General features: G+C 46.3%; 1 long non-coding RNA gene across 2 annotated transcripts; it reads left to right on the top strand.

The window, feature by feature from the left end:
• The first annotated feature begins 510 nt into the window (after positions 1-510).
• LOC143158269 (uncharacterized) lies at positions 511-19669 on the top strand. 2 transcript variants are annotated; one of them, XR_012994951.1, is made up of 3 exons: positions 511-604; positions 1008-2776; positions 18327-19669. It is a non-coding gene; the product is annotated as an uncharacterized LOC143158269 (long non-coding RNA). The 2 variants fall into 2 exon arrangements; XR_012994953.1 differs by lacking the exon at positions 18327-19669 and adding an exon at positions 8589-9310.
• The last annotated feature ends 2763 nt before the right edge of the window (positions 19670-22432 follow it).

Genomic DNA, 22432 nt, shown 5'->3' on the forward strand with positions numbered 1-22432 from the left:
AGGAGGAGGCCGCTGTCCTGGCGGAGGCAAAGTCGGACCCAGAGAGGTGCCCACGCCCTGGGGCCAGGGCATCCACGCCCCAGGCCCGGGCGTGTGGCACCCCGGCGAGCAGAAAAGACAGCCTGAGGAAAGGCTGCCAGGCCAGGGGAACGGCACCGCCGGCGGCTAACGGCCGCCGCCACGGCGCGCGAGCGGGCCACCACGCGGCCGCCTCAGCCCGGCGCCGAGCACAGCTGGGGCGGGGCGGCCCTGCCGCGGCGGGAGCCGCCGCTGTGGGAAGCGGAGCTGCCCCAGGCCCGCGGCCGGGCTGGGCGGCGGAGCCACCGCCTCGCCGAGGGCTGCTGGAGAGAGGCGACCGCGCCCCGCCCCGCCGTCCCCGGCGCTGGGGTGCGTCGCGGGGCTCCCGGCGGGCGGCGACGGACTCGGTTTCCCGCCGCGCACGGCGGGCGCGGGGCGGCGCAGGCGCAGTTCCGTCTCGGCGGCGGGCCGGCGGCGGGAGCGGGCGGGCGGGGCCATGAGGCGCCGGGGCGCGGTGCAGCGGCAGGTGCCGTGTCTGTTCGTGACCGAGGTGAAGGAGGAGCCGTCGGCCAAGCGGGAGCGCCAGGTGGCCGGGGCGGCACGGGGCCGGGCGGGAGGGAGGCGGGGCCGGGGCCGGGGCCGGGGCCGGGGCCGGGCGCAGGGGGAGTCGCTGGGCCGCGGGTAGCGGCGCCGCACGGCGGGGCGGAGCGGAGCGGAGCGGAGCGAAGCCGGGGGGACGGGCAGCAGCACCGACCGTGTCAGACCCGCCCGGCGCGGCCCGGCCCGGCTGCGGGGAGGGGGACACCCGAGTGGGGAGAGGTTTCTCTCCAGACCTTGAGGGAAATGCACGGCAGCGTTTTCCATGGGGCTCCCCCCCCCGTAAATGCGGGGAAGAAAGGTCGTGTGGGAGCCGTTTGAGCTCTGTCCCGCTCCTTTCCTGCCAAGTGCACCCAGGTGCTCACCGTGACGTTGTGTTTGCTTTCTCTAAGTGTCGGGAACAGTCATGGCGAGGACTGAGGCCACTGCGACATGACCGCCCTGGGAGCTTGTGTAAAACCATCCTGCCGTCCCCGCCTGTGAGCCTTGCGGGGGAAAAATCAGCTTGTGTCTCTTCTTCCTTTTTTTTAAAAGAAAAGGTCTTTTTTTTGTGACCAAAGGAATATCAGGCCCATGACAGAAGAATTCATTTGAGGCTGTCAGACGCGGGATACTTACGAAGGTGAAAGTAATGGAGCCCGATCCAAGCTGTTTCTTCCCGAGATGTAAGAGGCAGTGTCGGGACAGATTGGGGTGGCATTCACCTGTCTAGCTCTAGACCTCCGACTTGTGTTTCCCGACTGCAGTAGCAGCACCTACTGCTGTCTGTCGGCTGCGTAGTGCACTTGAATCCATCTGGGTGACTTTCTCCCGTTGGTGTTTGGCTTCTGGACGGAAGAGCTGAAGTGGTTGCCAAAACGTCAGTAACGTAACTGTTGAACTCTCAGTACCAACACCACCTTGATAATGGTCGTGTAAGGGTAGCTCCCGACATTGTTGTTCCTTCATAGGGGACAAGCCGACAGGGGATTAGGTCTATACCAGTGTAGATGCTATTCTTCTTGTTTTTCAAAGCGCAGGCAAGGATAATAGAGGGGGTTATGACTGCTAGGGAAGAAGCGGGGTGGTGGTGGGAAAACCAACGGGCATGTTTCCTCCCTGCCCTGGAAATTTTCTTTTCCATGTCACCTTCGTGAAATCTTCCTGTATGCTGTATGTTGTGGTTCCACATGTGATGACTAAAATATGAAGCAGCCACGTAATGTCAGGCAAGCATGTAGAAGGTTGTTCTCGTTTTACGGCTTCCGAATTCTGTTTGGAGACTTTTGCAAGACAAGGACTCGCTTTGTGTTTTGCCAGCAGGAAGAGACCGTGACCAGCTTACAAGTGAAAATTGGCTGGGGCGAGAGGAGGGCGGGGTGATGGTTATCGAGGAGACTATTGGAATCCAAACAGAAGGGATTACATGTTTGCAGTGAAGGTGTTACAGAAGCCCTAGCTGCAGGAGTCCTCCTAGAAGTGTGGACTAGTTGTGGCTGGGTATTTGTTTCAGACCCCGGCCCACTTCCTTCTGTGCTCTTTGTAAGCGGGAAAGCGTTCAGTTGGCAGCACTGCTCCTAAGTATTTAACACCGGGACGCTTTTGCCACCTTGCATTCCGCAGGTCCGTGCATTGCACTAACACGGTGCCATTGACTTTCCGCTCCAAACTGAAAGCTCGGAGCAGCTAGTCACGATGAGTTTCTGTTGCCATCGTGAGGCAGGGAGACACATCTCAACATTTTGCAGCGTTGGACTGGAACCCTTCTAGTTTATATGCACTGTGTAAAGTGGAAGGCAAAGTCACCTCTAAATACTCATCAAGAACGATTAAAAGAGGGAGAGAGTTTGCAAGTAGATTGCCTTTGTTCTTTTGTCTTAGGGCATTTTCCAAAGCGTCATGTCTTGAAGAAACAAGGGTGTATTTCGACAGTATTAGAAATCAGCACTATAATGTGTAATACTGGACCTAGAGGGGGGCCAGCTGTAAGGAGCAAGAATCCGCACGAGACCGAGGCAGTAAGACAGCCCTGACGAGGCTTTAAAACACCTGTCTTCTTTTCAGCCGTTTCAAGTGTTGGCAACTGAAACTGTAACTGGAAAGGCGTTAGAGGCAGATACGTACAATGCAATTCCTACTGAAAAGGTGGCCGGAACCTGCTGTTACGTAACTGCCTATGAAGGTAGGAAGGAAGGTCCGTATGCAGGTTTCTCCTGCTGACTAGAAGCCTTGTTTTACTTAGTTTTCACTTTTATTGTATGACTTACTGGATTGCAGCTGTTGTGAATTCCAGCCTGCTTAAAGGTCTTGACCACAAAGTAACAGTTACCGTAAACATAGTAGGTGTTTCTAAAGTTGTTACAGATTTTACTCTCTGAAGTCCAGGAAGCATGGTCTAAGCGAGCATGCCAGTGGAGGAAGTATTCCCGTTTTAAAATTTCTTATTAGGAAATCTTCCTTGCACACTAGAATTTATGTGATAGAGGGTGCCTGATTTCCTTGGGGAGGATTACAAGACGTGTGGAGGTTGGGAGGAAAACGCGACGAGTGTGGTTCGCTGCATCGCTGGGGTTCTTGCCTTTACCTGAAATTGTGAGGAAACTTTGTATTACACCAGGCAAGATTCTAGGGCTAGATTTTGGATTGATCTACAGTAGTTAAGTGATGACTTTAAAGGGTGCCTTTGGGTATGAAATTTCTCTGGTGACGAGTGAGAAGTCCTATCTTGCCTTTTATGCGGTTGATTTCAGTACTCTGCAGGGTATGGTGACCTCAGGAAACTGCTGGTTTTACCCCTCTGGAAACTCCAGGGCAAGCCTGTCTATGGGCCGGGCTGGATGGAAAACCCGACAAACAAGCTGAAGAAAGGTGTCAACGATTCTCGTGTCTCGGGGCTTATTTTCAAGTGCTGTTAGTTTAAGCCAGCGTGGGGGACGTGTCATGCAGCGCGTATGTGAAAACACAGACACGCAGTCTTGAGGGCCTCCCTGCATGAAATGCTGAATATCCTCCCTTTCCTTGGGCTCCTCTTTGGGGCCCTCATGCCAGAGACAACCAGGCAGGAGGGGATTAAGGAACGTAATAGGGGATGCGTCTGTGGTCTGGAAAACACGCCTGTATTTTTTGTTGTTTTTGTGGGTCTTAGTGCCTTTGAAGCTGTGAAAGGGAAGTCTTGGATAAGGATTTGACCACACAAAGCACTGATCCCTTCCCTTCCGCTGGTTTCGGCCAAGAGCAGTTGAGAGCTGGCAGGAACTGTTACTATCTCGTTGAGCCATGTATTTATTGTAGAATCGTAGCATCGCTCAGGTTGGACAAGACCCTTAAGGTCATCGAGTCCAACCGTAAACCTAGCACTGCCAAGTCCACCGCTAAGCCGTGTCCCTAAGCGCCACGTCTGCCCGTCTCTTAAAGACCTCCAGGGATGGTGACTCCAGCACTTCCCTGGGCAGCCTGTTCCAGTGCTTGACAACCCTTGCGGTGAAGAAGTTTTTCCTCCTCTCCGATCTAAAGCTCCCCTGGCGCAACCTGAGGCCGTTTCCTCTCGTCCTGTGGCTTGTTACCTGGGAGGAGAGACCGACACCCACCTGGCTACAACCTCCTTTCGGGTAGTTGTAGCGAGCGGTGAGGTCTCCCCTCAGCCTCCTCTTCTCCAGGCTAAACAAGCCCCGTTCCCTCAGCCGCAGCACGGCACGGCACAGCACCGCCTGCGCCTGCTCAGGCTGACTGTGTTGTGGATCACTCGCTCCTCCATGCACAGGGCGCTGCCGGTTATGGAGTCGGGGGTAGGAATCGGAGAGAGGGGGAGGTTTTGCTGATTTGAGGTGCAGAGTGTTCTGCACATAACTTGAAAGTTGAAAGATGAGTTCAAATAAGGCATACTTTTATGCTTGTCAATTCAATGTAGTCAAAGCTCAGTGGAATTTATTTTAGCTAATTACAGTCCTGTTACAAGCAAGGGAAATAACGTCTGTAAAATGTAACACATCTTTATCTTTATGAGGTACATTTACTGTACAGTTATGAATATACAAACACTATTTTTAAACACAAGTTTCCATTCTTGTCAGTTTCTAAACGTTACAGTCTTTACGCCTTGTTTTGTGTACATCTTCTTTTCAGAATTTGCCATTTTATCAGCTTTGGTTTTTCCAGTTGATAACTTCCGTATTTCAATTTAGATTTTTCTTGTGAAGTGACGCACTCGCTTCATCTCTTTCTCCTGTCTACGTATCGTTCTCCTGTTCTGTTCGCTTCCACGTCTTCTTGGCTCTGCTGTCCAAATAGATATGCAGAACGTTTTGTGCATAATGTATTAGAGGAAAACTACGTGCTCTTTCAGAAACATTTTAAGAATTAAGCTTTCGGCGCGAGACACGAGATAGAGGCTCTAATCTCTGCTTTCAAGACGGCTGTAAAATGTATTCACGGTCCTTCGGGCATCTTGTGAAGGGTTTGTAGCCCGAGTCCTTTTATGAATTTGGACCTCGGCTGATCATCGTTCAGCTATTGCAGATGCTTCACGAGCAGCCAAGCAGAGGGACAAATAGATCGCGCTCATATAGTCTCTGCTCTGCTTTGCCCAGTGCTACAAGCCAAACCCCACTTCTTGTAGCTCCTCGCTTTAAAGGCGGGCACATCTTTTGCTTTCATGTCAGTAATATGGGGAAAAACTAGGAATCACGGGCTAGTTAGGCAGGCAAAATTACATGTCTGCAAACAAACAAAACTACTAACTGCTCTGTCAGAGTACTCGGCACTGCTTAGAATCTCGCGGGTTTTGGTTGGGGGAGTTTTAAGAGCAATTTTGCATTCCCTCGGTGGGGAGCGACATGCCACTTTTACTAAAAAGACTGAACTGTAAAAATTTCTCTCAAACAGTTACCTGAATGGTTGTTTTGAACCTGGCGAACGTTTTTGCATGTGGGGTTTTTTTCCTCTAAGTTGGTGCATTGTAAGATCCCGAGGTATATTTGTCTGTAGAAAAAACATACGCATTGTTTCTTAATTTCAGCTACCATTTCAGGAAAGACTCTCTCAGTCTGATGTGTGAATTCAATATTACGTTGGCTGAGGTGTCAATTAATGCATCGGGTGAGTCATACCTCCTCTCTGAAATACAAGCTAGTGTTAAATACAGACTTTCTCTCTAGTACTTTAAAGATCATTTGCCATCTTGCAGCGTTTTCAGCAGGCCCACAGGATCTTCCAAACGCGGCGGTTCTGCCACGGACGTCCTTGACTGGAAGAACGTGAATGTTGCTGTGTTGAAAATCTTCCCAAAGGCATCAGTTGCTGTTAGATTAAGTGAACCCGTAAGCCAGCCTCCTGTTTCATCTCTGGCTGTGCAAGCACTAGATGCAAGGCAATATTACGGTTGTGTGCTTGGCACTTGATTTTGCGCCAGAGTAAGCTGCCTACTGACGAACCGTTTTCTGTAAAATTTGGTTAAAACTTCATCTCATTAATACTCTTGTTTCCTGTTAATTCCAGCTTAATGCCACTGATTCAAATTATTAATTGCCCAATAATCCTACAACTTTCCGTTGATACACAACATGTAAGTATTACCATAGTTTTCCGTTTGGGTCCAAAATCTCCTCTTTGTGTCAAGCTGATTCCTTTGTTTGGAGCGTTTCCCACCGTACGGCTCAGGTACTGCTGAAAAGAAAGGTAGCGAAAATGGTAACGGTCGCTCTTGTGACAAAAATGCTGCTCACCTTTTTTTTGAAATGTGCTCTCCTTTTCTTAACCTGGAAATTGGGTAAGAGGTATTCTTCACATTAAGAACGTTCTCTCTGTAATCTCTCTACCAATCTGTCCACATTTAATCAAAGCAGACATTCAAAGCAAAAAGAAAAGCCCCACAACTCTTCGTCCCCGAGACGAAGCAGTGATGTCGGGATTCATTTCACTTCACTTTATTCCTCTTAAAGCGGGGGTTACTCTGTCTGAAGGAGGTTCCTTTTGTTGGAAATTAAGGCAGGGAGGCACCTCAAGGTGGAGATGCAGCCCAGCTTAAGAGAGGAGACTGCAGCTGGCAAGATGAAATCACTTCCTCAACTTAGGATTGTTTCAATTATTTGCCACTAAATGCCTTGATGAAGTGACAGATGAAAAACCACAATGATCCAGAGTGACCGTGGAAAGGGAAAGTAGAAAGGCAAACAAAACCCAAATGAGGTACTAGATTGCGTGACGCTATAGCAGCAAGTTAAAAAAAAGCGAAAGGTGTAAAATTATGGTTGCATCTGCAACAGACTGCCGAAAAGAAAGATACAAGACTCAGAATGCCACCTGTAGGCTTCTTGTCAAATTGATGGCATAGTACGTCCTATCAAGAGGACAGTAGAGTATTTCAATCGATACATTTAAATCGAAAACAGACGTTTGAATTAGACCCAAGGCCTTGTTTATTCAAGGTGAGAAATAATCCTAAATAATGGCAATAATCAGAAAGCCATCACAATCAAAACTCCAGTGAAATCCTAGTTGTGGCAAAATGCCGCGCAAAGCAAGGTCATTCGTCCCCTGCTGGGAGGAGGAAAAAAGTTGGACAAGAAACGCTTCTTGAGAGGAGACTGAAACTCTACTGCAAAACTACTTCTAGTACTATTGCTATCAATAGTTAGAGCAAAACGAGAAGCTAAAGGTGGACTATTCCGAGGTTTATGAAATACTTCAAAAGAAGAAATCACCTAAGAGGTGCTGTAAATAGTGGGGGTCAGTACGTTAGTGCACATCAGCGCATCATCGCGTTCATCCCTCTTTGTTGGCAGAGAAATGAATTCCTGCTGCGACGGTGGCTCAATTACTGCTCATGAATATTCTGTCTGACTAACTGTAAAGCTTTACAAAGCTTTACGTTTCTGCCTGTGGATACTGCTGCAATCTACTTAGGACAGTTGTGCGGGATCAAATTTACCCTTGCCCGTAGGTAGGCATGAATAGCGTCACATTCACCTGCGGGGACAAAATCGAAAGCAGCACAATACAGACAGGTAAATTGGAGGCGTTTTAAGAATGCTGCGTAAGCAGGAGCCCACCTGTAGATCCGTTGGACGTTGGTTCTTGGCTGACGGTGACAGTACGGTAGACTACGTATGCTGATCTTGGAGGTCCTGAAGAATTGGAATAAGTCTTTCTTCCAGTTTCCCTCACGTAAGGGATAGAAGCAGCAGTTCCATCATCCTTACCCCGACCCCTCTGTCGGTCACCTGGTTTCACTGTGGGGTCGGAAGTGTGAATTCCTAGAAGTGAAAAAACAAACAGGAATGTTGTGCTATTACTCAGAAGGTGACATATTGCGGGAGACTGGAGGCTGGAAGACAAGATGAAAAAAATGTTCTTTGTGGATAGTCCAATCCAAATACATTCAGTTATTTTATTTACCACCGGACGTCCAGCAAGGAGAAGCTGATGCTGAAGTATATTACCTCCATTTTCAAAGGATCTGCGATCTGTTCTGGGAATACGCTCTGTTGGTGCTCTCCTTCCGGAAGTCTCTGCGCCCCTTTTTGTGTTAGTACGTTTTGTAGGAGTTGTAGTACCCTCACCTGGAAAGGCAACAGAAAGAATGTTTTAGCTGCTCGTGTGTAAGCCCAGGGAACGGCACTGCCGTTCTCTTCCTCCCACCTCTGTGAGCTAGTGATTAGCTTAGTGCAATTTCCTGTAACCTCTCGTTTGATATTCTTCTTTCTCTCTTGTTAGTTATTTGGATCCTGTCGAGCGTAGCTGATGCGTAGCTCTCATGCTCTCTAATACCATCATGCACAGGTTAAAGAAGACTCTGGCTCCAAAGTAAAGAACCAGCTACACGTTACCGGCTCGTTCTTTAGCTTCTCACTGCTCAGGAACGGTATCTGTGAGCCCTACCTGATGGAATTTATGGTATTTTCAAGATGCGTGCCTTAGCCTCAGAGAACTAACTGAATTGAAGAAATGCTTTGGGGAAACATCTCTGTCCTTTTCTCTGAACGTGTCTGTATTTTCAGACTGTCTCAAGAGCAGCTGTGAACACAACCCCCTCATCCACTACTGTCCTCTAAGCGCTGACTGCCTGCCCAGCTGGATCCTTTCTCTACACTGCATAGGTGGTATGCGCACCTCTGGAACGTCCATGGTTGAGCCCACGGAGACCAGTGCACTCCGAAGGACACCTTCTGGCTGAACTATGAATTACTTCCTCTGTCTGTAGCATCTAGATACGTCCTGGACATGGGCGCTTGGTGAACATAACAAAATACTACCCATGAGGAGGCTAAAACTGTAATAGCATTGGTCGCATAGGTAAGCCCTCTTCAAACGACAAACAGAACTCCACAGGGAAGGTTGCAGTATACAGTAGCCACAGTGCTCTTCACCCGGCCCCTGCTACTCTGCGGGAAGACGTGGCTTTGCCTGTTGTTGCTTTTCCCCTGCGAATGTCAACAAGCACCTTTTGTTCCCATCAGTTCAGGCCAGAATGCAGCAGAAATTCTGTACTTCTGCTTCAGTTTATGGGGCAGCTTAAAGCCAAAACAATCAGAAAGCCATCACAATCAAAACTCCAGTGAAATCCTAGTTGTGGCAAAATGCCGCGCAAAGCAAGGTCATTCGTCCCCTGCTGGGAGGAGGAAAAAAGTTGGACAAGAAACGCTTCTTGAGAGGAGACTGAAACTCTACTGCAAAACTACTTCTAGTACTATTGCTATCAATAGTTAGAGCAAAACGAGAAGCTAAAGGTGGACTATTCCAAGGTTTATGAAATACTTCAAAAGAAGAAATCACCTAAGAGGTGCTGTAAATAGTGGGGATCAGTACGTTAGTGCACATCAGCGCATCATCGCGTTCATCCCTCTTTGTTGGCAGAGAAATGAATTCCTGCTGCGACGGTGGCTCAATTACTGCTCATGAATATTCTGTCTGACTAACTGTAAAGCTTTACAAAGCTTTACGTTTCTGCCTGTGGATACTGCTGCAATCTACTTAGGACAGTTGTGCGGGATCAAATTTACCCTTGCCCGTAGGTAGGCATGAATAGCGTCACATTCACCTGCGGGGACAAAATCGAAAGCAGCACAATACAGACAGGTAAATTGGAGGCGTTTTAAGAATGCTGCGTAAGCAGGAGCCCACCTGTAGATCCGTTGGACGTTGGTTCTTGGCTGACGGTGACAGTACGGTAGACTACGTATGCTGATCTTGGAGGTCCTGAAGAATTGGAATAAGTCTTTCTTCCAGTTTCCCTCACGTAAGGGATAGAAGCAGCAGTTCCATCATCCTTACCCCGACCCCTCTGTCGGTCACCTGGTTTCACTGTGGGGTCGGAAGTGTGAATTCCTAGAAGTGAAAAAACAAACAGGAATGTTGTGCTATTACTCAGAAGGTGACATATTGCGGGAGACTGGAGGCTGGAAGACAAGATGAAAAAAATGTTCTTTGTGGATAGTCCAATCCAAATACATTCAGTTATTTTATTTACCACCGGACGTCCAGCAAGGAGAAGCTGATGCTGAAGTATATTACCTCCATTTTCAAAGGATCTGCGATCTGTTCTGGGAATACGCTCTGTTGGTGCTCTCCTTCCGGAAGTCTCTGCGCCCCTTTTTGTGTTAGTACGTTTTGTAGGAGTTGTAGTACCCTCACCTGGAAAGGCAACAGAAAGAATGTTTTAGCTGCTCGTGTGTAAGCCCAGGGAACGGCACTGCCGTTCTCTTCCTCCCACCTCTGTGAGCTAGTGATTAGCTTAGTGCAATTTCCTGTAACCTCTCGTTTGATATTCTTCTTTCTCTCTTGTTAGTTATTTGGATCCTGTCGAGCGTAGCTGATGCGTAGCTCTCATGCTCTCTAATACCATCATGCACAGGTTAAAGAAGACTCTGGCTCCAAAGTAAAGAACCAGCTACACGTTACCGGCTCGTTCTTTAGCTTCTCACTGCTCAGGAACGGTATCTGTGAGCCCTACCTGATGGAATTTATGGTATTTTCAAGATGCGTGCCTTAGCCTCAGAGAACTAACTGAATTGAAGAAATGCTTTGGGGAAACATCTCTGTCCTTTTCTCTGAACGTGTCTGTATTTTCAGACTGTCTCAAGAGCAGCTGTGAACACAACCCCCTCATCCACTACTGTCCTCTAAGCGCTGACTGCCTGCCCAGCTGGATCCTTTCTCTACACTGCATAGGTGGTATGCGCACCTCTGGAACGTCCATGGTTGAGCCCACGGAGACCAGTGCACTCCGAAGGACACCTTCTGGCTGAACTATGAATTACTTCCTCTGTCTGTAGCATCTAGATACGTCCTGGACATGGGCGCTTGGTGAACATAACAAAATACTACCCATGAGGAGGCTAAAACTGTAATAGCATTGGTCGCATAGGTAAGCCCTCTTCAAACGACAAACAGAACTCCACAGGGAAGGTTGCAGTATACAGTAGCCACAGTGCTCTTCACCCGGCCCCTGCTACTCTGCGGGAAGACGTGGCTTTGCCTGTTGTTGCTTTTCCCCTGCGAATGTCAACAAGCACCTTTTGTTCCCATCAGTTCAGGCCAGAATGCAGCAGAAATTCTGTACTTCTGCTTCAGTTTATGGGGCAGCTTAAAGCCAAAACAATCAGAAAGCCATCACAATCAAAACTCCAGTGAAATCCTAGTTGTGGCAAAATGCCGCGCAAAGCAAGGTCATTCGTCCCCTGCTGGGAGGAGGAAAAAAGTTGGACAAGAAACGCTTCTTGAGAGGAGACTGAAACTCTACTGCAAAACTACTTCTAGTACTATTGCTATCAATAGTTAGAGCAAAACGAGAAGCTAAAGGTGGACTATTCCGAGGTTTATGAAATACTTCAAAAGAAGAAATCACCTAAGAGGTGCTGTAAATAGTGGGGGTCAGTACGTTAGTGCACATCAGCGCATCATCGCGTTCATCCCTCTTTGTTGGCAGAGAAATGAATTCCTGCTGCGACGGTGGCTCAATTACTGCTCATGAATATTCTGTCTGACTAACTGTAAAGCTTTACAAAGCTTTACGTTTCTGCCTGTGGATACTGCTGCAATCTACTTAGGACAGTTGTGCGGGATCAAATTTACCCTTGCCCGTAGGTAGGCATGAATAGCGTCACATTCACCTGCGGGGACAAAATCGAAAGCAGCACAATACAGACAGGTAAATTGGAGGCGTTTTAAGAATGCTGCGTAAGCAGGAGCCCACCTGTAGATCCGTTGGACGTTGGTTCTTGGCTGACGGTGACAGTACGGTAGACTACGTATGCTGATCTTGGAGGTCCTGAAGAATTGGAATAAGTCTTTCTTCCAGTTTCCCTCACGTAAGGGATAGAAGCAGCAGTTCCATCATCCTTACCCCGACCCCTCTGTCGGTCACCTGGTTTCACTGTGGGGTCGGAAGTGTGAATTCCTAGAAGTGAAAAAACAAACAGGAATGTTGTGCTATTACTCAGAAGGTGACATATTGCGGGAGACTGGAGGCTGGAAGACAAGATGAAAAACATGTTCTTTGTGGATAGTCCAATGCAAATATGGGTTGTCCGTATTTGACCCTAAGAACAGACATTAACTGGGTGGTGCTAAATCGTCTACCAGTTTAGTAAATAGAAATGAATAAGCCACCTGTTTTCTCAAAATACCTTTTCCTGTTACTGTGTTAGGTGAATTTCGTGGCTCCTCAGAAATCCATTTCTTTTCCTTTCCTTCTTTACAGTGATGGTTCTTTAGCAGCTCAGTGTGGTTCGTTGCTGAGGGATTAAAAGAACACATACTTACTTTCCTAAAAAGCACACAAGAATTTCATTATCCAAAAATGCTGTGGTGATTTGAAAACCTGATCTCCCACTTCATACACAGGTCTTCTTGGGTGGAAGATGGTTTTACCTGTTAATTATTCTAAAGGTATCATTCCCCAAAAGGGAAGCAAAAGTGGCTAGATTTCCTCTGGCAGAGTTCACGGTCGCACAACCGTGAAAGCAAACTCAAAAATTGACTACGAACACAAAGACCAACACTACTTTGACCTCATACAGTTGCTTTGACCAGTTCTGGCTCAGAATGCTTCTCATTATGAATTAGAAAATCTTCATGAATACTGTATTTAGGGTTTACAGTTTAAAACTACAAACATTTGCTTTAATCCACGTACACATTTGCAATGACTGGGAATCAGAAGTTGCATGCAATTTACGCGTGTGTCGCGGGGGAACAAATCCTTTCCCAAAGTCACAGTGTGAGATCTAAGTGGGAACCCAATGCAAACGGACTCCAAAGCACAGGGTGACAACTTGTGAGCTTGAACTGCGTGTCGTTACAAGGTGACTCAGTTAGCAACAAAACAGGAACGTTAACACGTTCCTGTCTGCCGGTGCTTAGCTCTCATCCCTTGCGCGAGAGGTATGCTTTGCCTCTGTCTCAGTTGTATCAGTTCAGCTATGTGTTGTCCTGCAAACTGAACAACTAACATGACGTGGCATAAAAAATAACTTCAGTTTATAAAAGGATTATTTTAATCCTCAGGCACTTCAGTGATACAGTTTACGGCATGGGCCCACACATAGTTTTAACAGCTGGACTGGCATTGCTGACATGCTGACAAACTGCATTGCGGAAACACCGATGAATGGCTCAAGAGTCATCCTTCCTATAGTAGCTTTACCTCCGATGTCAACAGACCTAGTAACGAAGGGTATTATTCTGTAGGCATTTCTTTTTTATAACTCCACAGAACCATTTCTTTTCCAAAATTAAGCAGGAAAAAAATCAATTGCAATCAGCATAGAGGATTTTTTTTTTTTTTAATAATCCTAAACCAAGCAGAATCATAAACAGTGTTTTTGATTGTTATAACTAACAGTGCAGCATGGGAAAGAGCCTCTAGCACATAAAGAACAAAGAATACCTCAAATACGAAATGGTGAGGTTTAATGCGTGCATGTTCAGTTATTTACCACCAGATGTCCAGCAAGCAGAAGCTGATGCTAAAGTATATTACCTCCATTTTCAAAGGATCTGCGATCTGTTCTGGGAATACGCTCTGTTGGTGCTCTCTTTCCGGAAGTCTCTGCGTCCCTTTTTGTGTTAGTACGTTTTGTAGGAGTTGTAGTACCCTCACCTGGAAAGGCAACAGAAAGAATGTTTTAGCTGCTCGTGTGTAAGCCCAGGGAACGGCACTGCCGTTCTCTTCCTCCCACCTCTGTGAGCTAGTGATTAGCTTAGTGCAATTTCCTGTAACCTCTCGTTTGATATTCTTCTTTCTCTCTTGTTAGTTATTTGGATCCTGTCGAGCGTAGCTGATGCGTAGCTCTCATGCTCTCTAATACCATCATGCACAGGTTAAAGAAGACTCTGGCTCCAAAGTAAAGAACCAGCTACACGTTACCGGCTCGTTCTTTAGCTTCTCACTGCTCAGGAACGGTATCTGTGAGCCCTACCTGATGGAATTTATGGTATTTTCAAGATGCGCGTCATCATCGTACCTAAAGCCTCAGAGAACTAACTCAGTTGAAGAAATGCTTTGGGGAAACATCTCTATCCTTTTCTCTGAATGTATCTAACGGTAAATAAAGACATATCTTAAAAGCTGTAGTCGTGTATTTGTTACTGATCCCGCGTCTGGAGTCTAACTGTATCCAAATACTTGCCAGAAATAGCTTTTCAAAACTATTTCAATAACAAACATTTTAAACGTCGAAATAAGAAGAAAACAATTTTGCCCGATTCTTTTGAACGGTTTAGGCAGGCAAAGACCGTCAGTCGAAAAAGCATGACACGGAGACAATTTTTCCGTTCCCGCTTTTTATGAGCACATCCTCCTACTCAACTCTGCTTTACATAAAACAGTATTATCGCGGTTTTATCCCTGAAATTTACACTACTGTGAAACTAAACAATTTATTTTTTTTTTAATTAGAAGTAGCAGGTCATCTTTCTGCCCAGCAATTTTTGATGACTGATCGACTGATGACTCTGGTGTCTTGTTATATTAAGAACATCTCTCCCTCTCCTAAAATGGAATTAGATAGTACTTACTCACTAAAGCAACGAATACAGATTTTTCTCGGTCATGCCACTTGGTCAAGAATGAAGGAGAAACGTAGTAAGGGAGGTAAATACTTACTAATCTGTATTCCTTTGAGCTTGATTCTGTTGGGTAAAGCCCAACATTCAAAACAAAATGGAACTCTTTTGCAGATCTCTTTTAGAAGACACTTCAAGGGGGTATTTATTTAATCTAAATTTAGTTCTATAGAAGTTTGATGTGTCGCTCCATTTCCTCAGCTAGACACCCAAGACAGCCAGCAGCGAGCGCGGAGCACCTCTGGGAAAGTGACTCATCTCCCCTTTCTTTGGCACTATCTTATGATGCAAGAAATAGCCCCCTAAGAGTGCCTGTCTCTCTCCATTTACAACGCAGAGCCTAGACGAGAAATTTAAACTACATTCCTAACCTTAGGGGGGTTAAAATTAGACTACACAAATCTTGATCTTGAAGAAAAATTATATGAAAGACCTATGTTGTGTATCTCAGGACAGTACGCATAGGGTTAATAGCCCATTTCTACCTTTTCCATCTGCAATCAATGCAGGTAGTCACCACGTGTGTGACACTATACGCACACACACACACATATATGGGGAAAACTTACTGAGGCACTGTTATGCTCTTTGTAATAGGCTACCTTTTATTGTCACTAAACTAAAAAAGCGTGGAGGCGGGGCAATCTGTGTAATAGTTTCTCCCTGCAACAGTAGTTTTAAAAGTGGTAAACATTGTCCAAGAAGATGAAAAGTACTTGCCTTTCTGCAAGTCTCGCTCGGTAGCTTCCAAGGGTAATAGCTCGTTTTCCCGAGGCGAAGACGCAGTTTTTGTGGATTGCTGTTGGTGAGGGTACTGAATCCTGTAATACTCTCCTAGACGTACCCCAAGAGGGAAAAAAACCCCAACGTTTACTCTCTTGTCAGCACTGCTGTTTAGGAAAGAGTGGCTAATTTCATATTTACCAGATTTATAGCATATTTCCTTTATTGCTCTTTCCTCTTCGATGTCTGCAGCAGTCTTAGGCACCCAGTCAGAAACATCTGTAGGAGATATTTTTAGAAGCTTACTAGGTATCTATACAAAGCCCTTCAACACTTCCTGATAATCAAACACCATAAGGAATTCCATTTCGGTCACGGTTTTGGTTTTTCTGACCGCAACCTCTCTTTCTGGACAGAAAAATGATTCCTTAATGTTAGGCCTTTCCAAGTGCAATGGAATTGCAGTTACCACACGTATTAAGAAGCTAACGTTTGTTGATTTCAAATGCTTCAAAAACATCTTCAGTAGCCATTGCCAAAATAATCCTTCTTCCTTTACACCCAAAAGGAAATCTTCTGATTAAGCATGTCAGCAGGGAGTGCTTGTCACAAGACCTCTGCCCAAAGTTACTCTCCTGTAATGTCTGCCGGCAGAGCTGGTGAAGTGAGTGCTCCTTACCCGTCTCGGTTAAGGCTACTAAGATCAGCAAAGCCCTACTTTGTATATTGCTTAAATTAATGCGGCTTACTCAGACTGAAAGCGAGTTAGGAAGCGCTAACAGGCAGCCCTGCCAGCCAACCTGAAGGGCAGGGGGAAAGTGAAAAGCAGCTTGGGGCTGCCTGAGAACTAGCACAGTAATTTGCGGAGTGCACGCGTGAGAGTCGGTCGTTCTCTGACTTTCGCTCTCCGGGAATGTGCAATTCACTCCTGCCCTGTGAATCTCTCCTCTCCCAGTGAGATACAGTCAACGGTTTAACTACATTGTAGAAATGAAAAAAAAAAACAAAAAAAAAACCCCACACATACACATTCAGTTAAACTAGTGCAGAGTTTTGCATGGATTCTCTTTGCTAGGTTTAAGAATAACTTTCTGTAATACAATGAGACTGCCTACAGAGTTTAGGAAATCAGTTGAACAAATCATTTAAGTGGAAGTCACACAACTCTCTCTTGTGAACAAACCTGTGACTTCACCTTCAGTGACGAGTGCGTACAGCCCCTGTTCAACAGTTTGTTTCCCAGCAAAGAAGTACCTGGTTCCTAAACTTGCAATTTCCTCCCCGAATTTCGAGGCATTTTGAGGAGTATTTGATGGCCACCTGAACCGTGGAGCACATTTTAAACTCTATTTAATGAAAGAGAGGTAGGTGAATTACAGCCCTATTGAAATATACAGCTAGGCATTTGACAGGAGTCAGAACGTGCTGCCTCACTCACATCTGGTGACTACCAGTTCCGACACTTTGAAGATTAGCGGGGAACTATTTCAAAAACTTGTCAACAAGTCTTTTCTAAAAATGTAACGGTTATTGTAATCGATCAGTTGTGAAGTACATTGCGAGAGTCGAAAAAGCCCACTCTACTTGCTTGTAAAAGAAAGAAAAAAACTGTTTACAGTTCTCTTCCTCTTCATCGTCCTCTTCATCGTCGTCTTCGTCGTTGAGGTTTATAATCAGTGGAGGGTGAATTGGGAATAAAAGATTCTCTTGATTTCTGAGTGATTCTTGACGATGGGCTGGATGCAGAATCCCTCCTTGGACACCCTGTTGCAACGGGGCATCTGCAGAAAAGAACATTGCATTTATTTTATGAGGAGGGAACTAGAATATCGCACCCAGGTTGAGACCAGCAGGTATAGTTTTGAAACCATTCTCATACTGAAGGGATCATTAAATAGGCAGGTTGTGCCTTTTAGGAAAAACCTTCTGCGGAGGTTGGCAAAGGAGCATCTTCCAACTACAGAAAGTATGAAAAAACAGAGAGAGATTGACAACCTCGGGAGGCGTGTGATTAGGAATACCTGGGCTGAAGAGAGCAAATGGGTTGAGGACCCCGCCTGGGCAAATATTTTAAACATGCCGAATAATAGGCAGGCCTGTATCACTCCCCACGGCATCAGTTTTGAAGAATTTAGCAGTGCTAAGCACAGGATTAGCCCGTTTTAGCCTGTAGACTTTTTTTTCCCTATCAATTTTCTGAATCACAGCTCTCTTGACTAAGTACAAAATGTAGATTTTGAGAAAGACTATGAAGTTCGTGAAAATAATTTACACTGAATCAGGAGAAAGTCAGAAAAGATACTCTTTTCCTTAGGCCTTTGTATCTACCCACAATGTAATCTACCCAGCAAAACTATTTCAGCACTGGGATAGCATTTTCTGAGAGCCTGGAAATGCAACGGTCCGAAAAGAAAAATGATGAAAAATGGTGAGTCTGATTGCGTTGTTCAAGCTGACCAACGTGCAGCTATAGACACAATCAGGGTTCTGTGCATTGTATTCAAAACATTGAAGTTGGATATGTTGTCCAGTTTCAGAGGAATAAGACGAGGCATGGGCATCTTCCTGTATTCCACTTGTTGTTATTCTTGTGCACCTCTTGCTTGCCTACGAGCAGCGTGTGTATCATATTAAGCCCATTTTAATAACACTGCTACAGATGGGATTTGTTGTGTCTCAGGCGAGAGAAAGTAAGAGACAACACTTTAGCTTGGTAGAGCCTTTCTCAGTGTCCCCAACAGGATATTCTCAGCTCCGGGTAGCGTAAGCCAAATCAAACTTAAGTCAGCTTAACAAGATTTCTAAGCATGAAAACGAATAAATGCAGTTTTAATGTTTGCAGTGTTCTTGTGGAGCACACGGACTCTGAATTTATGCACATTGCCGTAAAAAGAAAAAGGGTTGCGTCCATTTTCTCGTTCTGATCGTTGGACGTTGCTCTTCTACAGGATACCCTTGTCCGTAGTGCCTCTTGGGCATAGTCTCTGACTCACACCGCACCCACAAGCGTGCCTACGTGGTGTTTACGACAGCACTAGCTGCCAGGGGCCGGTGCTGTGGATGTGGGAACTGCACTAAGAGCAGTACGGGCACTCGTCGAAACAGCGCTCAAGTTCTTGCCGTGGTCCTATGTGGTTAGTTAGGCTCAACACGCCCAGCTATGACAGGCTGCCTTTTCCCGGGGGAACTGCAGGAACACAAGGTGTTTGCTTCTGACTAGAGGTCTTTCTGGACTTCTCTTCTGACACCTGTCTCCAGCTCCGGAGATCAGGCCCACGAACAACTACAGTTCAGTCCACTTGTTCACGCATCTGTGACAAGTCACGCTGACTTGCTCTCCCTCCTGCTTCCGCCTGATTTCTGACACCTGTCTTGGTTCCCTGCCCTGGACTCTTTCCCTGTTCCAGGTTCCAGCTGTCTACCCGGACTCCTGCTAGACAAGAGCTCCTCTTCGAAAGGGAAAAAGGAACCCAACTTACAGTGGTGGTTTTTTCCGTAAATACTCTGACTTTCAGATACTGTACTGCCCACACACTGTTACTGTACTTCAATAGCCTGCATCCAATGTTCAAGCCTGAAGAATTTATTCAGAACGATGAACTGGAAATACATCTGCACACACAGCACTGTAATCTGATGTTACCTCTACAAGGGGTGGCTCATCCAGGTAACATGTTGTGCTCCGTCAACAGATATTGCTACTAGCGGCCCTACCAACCTCCTCCCCCCACCACACACACTACTTTTTGTTTCTCTTAAGTGGTTACCTGCCTACTAACCATTTTCGCTACTAGAGAGATTTAATCCAGCCAATACCCCAGCAAAGCAACAGTCTTCCTCCACGGATCTCAGCAACCTAAACCGCCGTTTGTGACTTTGTCTTTCGTGTAACTGATAGTTAGGAAGATCCGTAACATGACAGCTAAACAAGTTGATGTGGCAACCCTACTCAAATGCCAATACAATTCCTTTCTTTGCCTTGAGCTTGCTGGGATAGCACATCATACCGCATCGGTTTGCCATGGTACATTTCTTGACCTTAACATATATATTACCTAAGCACTGGAAGTAAGCACCGGAAGGACATTTGCGTGTATTAATGAACAAACTGTTGAGAAAAAAGAGTTCTACTCACTGTTGCTAGGTGGCAAAAAAAGTCCATTTATAATACGAGGTTTGCTGTGACGGAAGGCACAACTGATCCTCACACAGCCTACGGGTTGTGTTTCCCACAAACAGGAGATGTTGCTGTACTTTTGCTGCAGGAGAAAACGGTTTTCAGATATTGTGAATAAAACACTAAAACCGGACTAAATGGATCAGCACGCGGTGTACTGCTGTGATGAACATACGACTAAGACTTTGCGGGACCACGCTCTGATGTTTTGGAACATTTACAGTTATCTTTAAAGTTATCTTCAGCTCCAGATACCCCTGAAGTTATCTCGAGTTAGGTCTATGGAGCTTTCATGGTGTAAAACTGTTCCTAGATAAGAATAGGAGTAAAGCAGTCTACTTACTGTGCTGCAGACTTTTCGTGAGATGCTGGGAAGAAAAAAAATCTGTTAGTCACTCAATTGACAGGTGGCCGCCTTTCCGTTCCTGCGCAGTGGGCTAATCAGGTCAATGTCACATGAAATCTGCTGTGCAAGTGCAAGTCTTAACACTAGCACTCTCTTACTATCAAAGGACGTGGGTCTACGGGAAAATAAGGAGTAAGAAGCAAAACCCGGGAAGATTCCCAACAAAAACTGAAACACTGAAAGACTGGGAATCGATGTTCTGAGACTACTGTTGTTACACTGCTCACACCATCTCCCGGCTGCTTTTATAGGTGACAACCACAAGCCTAATGGGAAAAAAAGGATATCTACGTGGATTTGTTTAATTATTTGTTTAATGGTTGCTGCTTTACTCACACATATAATCACAGTGCTGCTCTCCCTCTGTTGATCAATACGTCGCCAGCCAAGAAGTCGGCACACTATCGCAGAGATAGCACGTTCACAACGAGAGTCACTCTTGTTAGTCATGCTTAAAATTCTTTTTCTGTCGCTCTGCCTTATTAAAGTTTACAGATTTTAGCATCGCCTCTGATTATGCAATTCGCTTCTAACCCGAGGTATCTTCCTCAAGCACATGATGAACTCATCATTCCAAAGAGGCAACTGCTCATGACCATTACCCTGAACATACAAGCTCAGGTTTATACCCTGGATATGAACTACATCCCAGCTGAGAGCTGTAAATGCCAGGTTGCCGGGTATTTCTTAGCGACTTTCTGTGTCAGTTTTTAGAGGAAAGCAAAGTCACACTGGGGAATATTTGACTATTCGAAGGTAAGTTTCACCCACTTTTCCAGACATTAGCAGCTGGGTGTAGGAGCAGCATCTCCTACAAAAACACGCCACTTTTGGGCTGCAGCCAGTACAGCTGGGCCATCCACTGAGACACGCTGGGGTCTGGAGCCAAAGCCCATCTCCCAGGCATTAACGCCTACATCGCCGATGCTGGAAGGGATGCAACAACAACGAGCCCTACACCCACCCCTGGATTTTTACCACGTGGCATATAAATATTGCTTTGAAGGGCAAACCCATGTTGAAGGACTTTGTTTTAAGTACCCGATTTTGCAGAAATTCAGGCAGTGGCTCTAAGCAGAGATGATAAACGTGGCCTATTTATTCAGAATCAATGTAACGTTGATTCAGTAAGAAAGATGAGCGATGAGTGAACTTTATGCGCGGTTTTTAACTGATGTGTCCCTTGAGTATCGGAGCCCAGTTCGCAGGAGTCCTAATTGCCTGTGGTTTAGGTGAGCATTAGCTCTTCTCACTGCTGCCGAAAATCAGATCTTTGACCTACAGGTGCGGCCATGACCCAGACAGAGCGACGTATCAACTTCTACCTTTACCTAATAAACCTCCCTTTCAACACGGGTGTATCAAGAAAGTCAAGGACACAAACCACTCTAAAAGCTACAGCACTTACCTGTGCGTAGGGGGAATAGAAATGGCAAGAGCGGTCATTCCCAACTGCGGCCATTTTCACCTCGTGTGCTTCTCCTCCACTCTCTTAATACCGGCAGAACAGACATGGAAACGTTAAAGCTACCAGCATTCAGGCCAATCGTAATCTTATCCCGAAAGCAGCAGTTTCCTTTCAAAAACTGGACCTTCAGGACCTTAGCTCTGCTGCTTTTTTGGAACAAAACGCCAACTGACAGCGAAATACACGTGAACGAAGGAGGTGGTACCTTCTCCAGGCTTGTTGAACCGACGAAGGCAGTTGCCAGCCGGTATAGAATGTTACCTTTCCACGGTTGCCAACCGCTCCTCCAGCTGGTGACATCAGCGTCATGGCGCTCTCTGACCTGTCCAGCTTGAACATCTTCCTTTATCTCCACTGCTTCAGAGTAAAGTACGGAAGATCGGACCGTTTCAAAGAGTCTCCCGCTCCGGTGTTTCTTTAACGTAAAACGGCAGAAACCCACTTGGCGGGGCTTCAATAATACCCAACTCCTTGCCGTAGGAACTGTGGCCTTGGAAGCAAATCTTTGACACCGCAAAGACAAACCTCCTTCTTGGACTATTTTTAACCAAAACCCTCGAGCCCAGTGTTTTCCTTACTGTACCTCTTTCTTTGGATGGAGAAACTTGCTGCTTCCTGCTAGTGCGCTGTTAGCTGCTAACTGCTTACAGTGTTGGGGTTCATTGCTTTTTCTCGCTTCCGTGACGCCCGCTGCCACAGCTAAAGCAGAAAGAACAGCGTACGCTTGTGTCCCTAATTAACACCTCTGTTCTCATTCGGGTCCTAGGCTGCCTCTGAACAAAAGGTATCGGGGGGGGGGGGGGGGATGAAGTTTCAGTCCCGGAGCGTGGTAAGGCATACTGTTATCCCCAGGACATAGGGTCAAATTTGCAACACTGAGTGACATCGGTGACTTGGAGATGAACACTTCAGGTGCCAGTGACTCCATGGGCACAAAGGGTACAAGGCTGGCTCAGCGGTGGCTACACCCAAGCCGGGGGAGAAGGACAAAGACATTGAAACG

Source organism: Aptenodytes patagonicus, chromosome 1 (assembly GCF_965638725.1).
Source record: "Aptenodytes patagonicus chromosome 1, bAptPat1.pri.cur, whole genome shotgun sequence".
Lineage (NCBI taxonomy): Eukaryota > Metazoa > Chordata > Aves > Sphenisciformes > Spheniscidae > Aptenodytes > Aptenodytes patagonicus.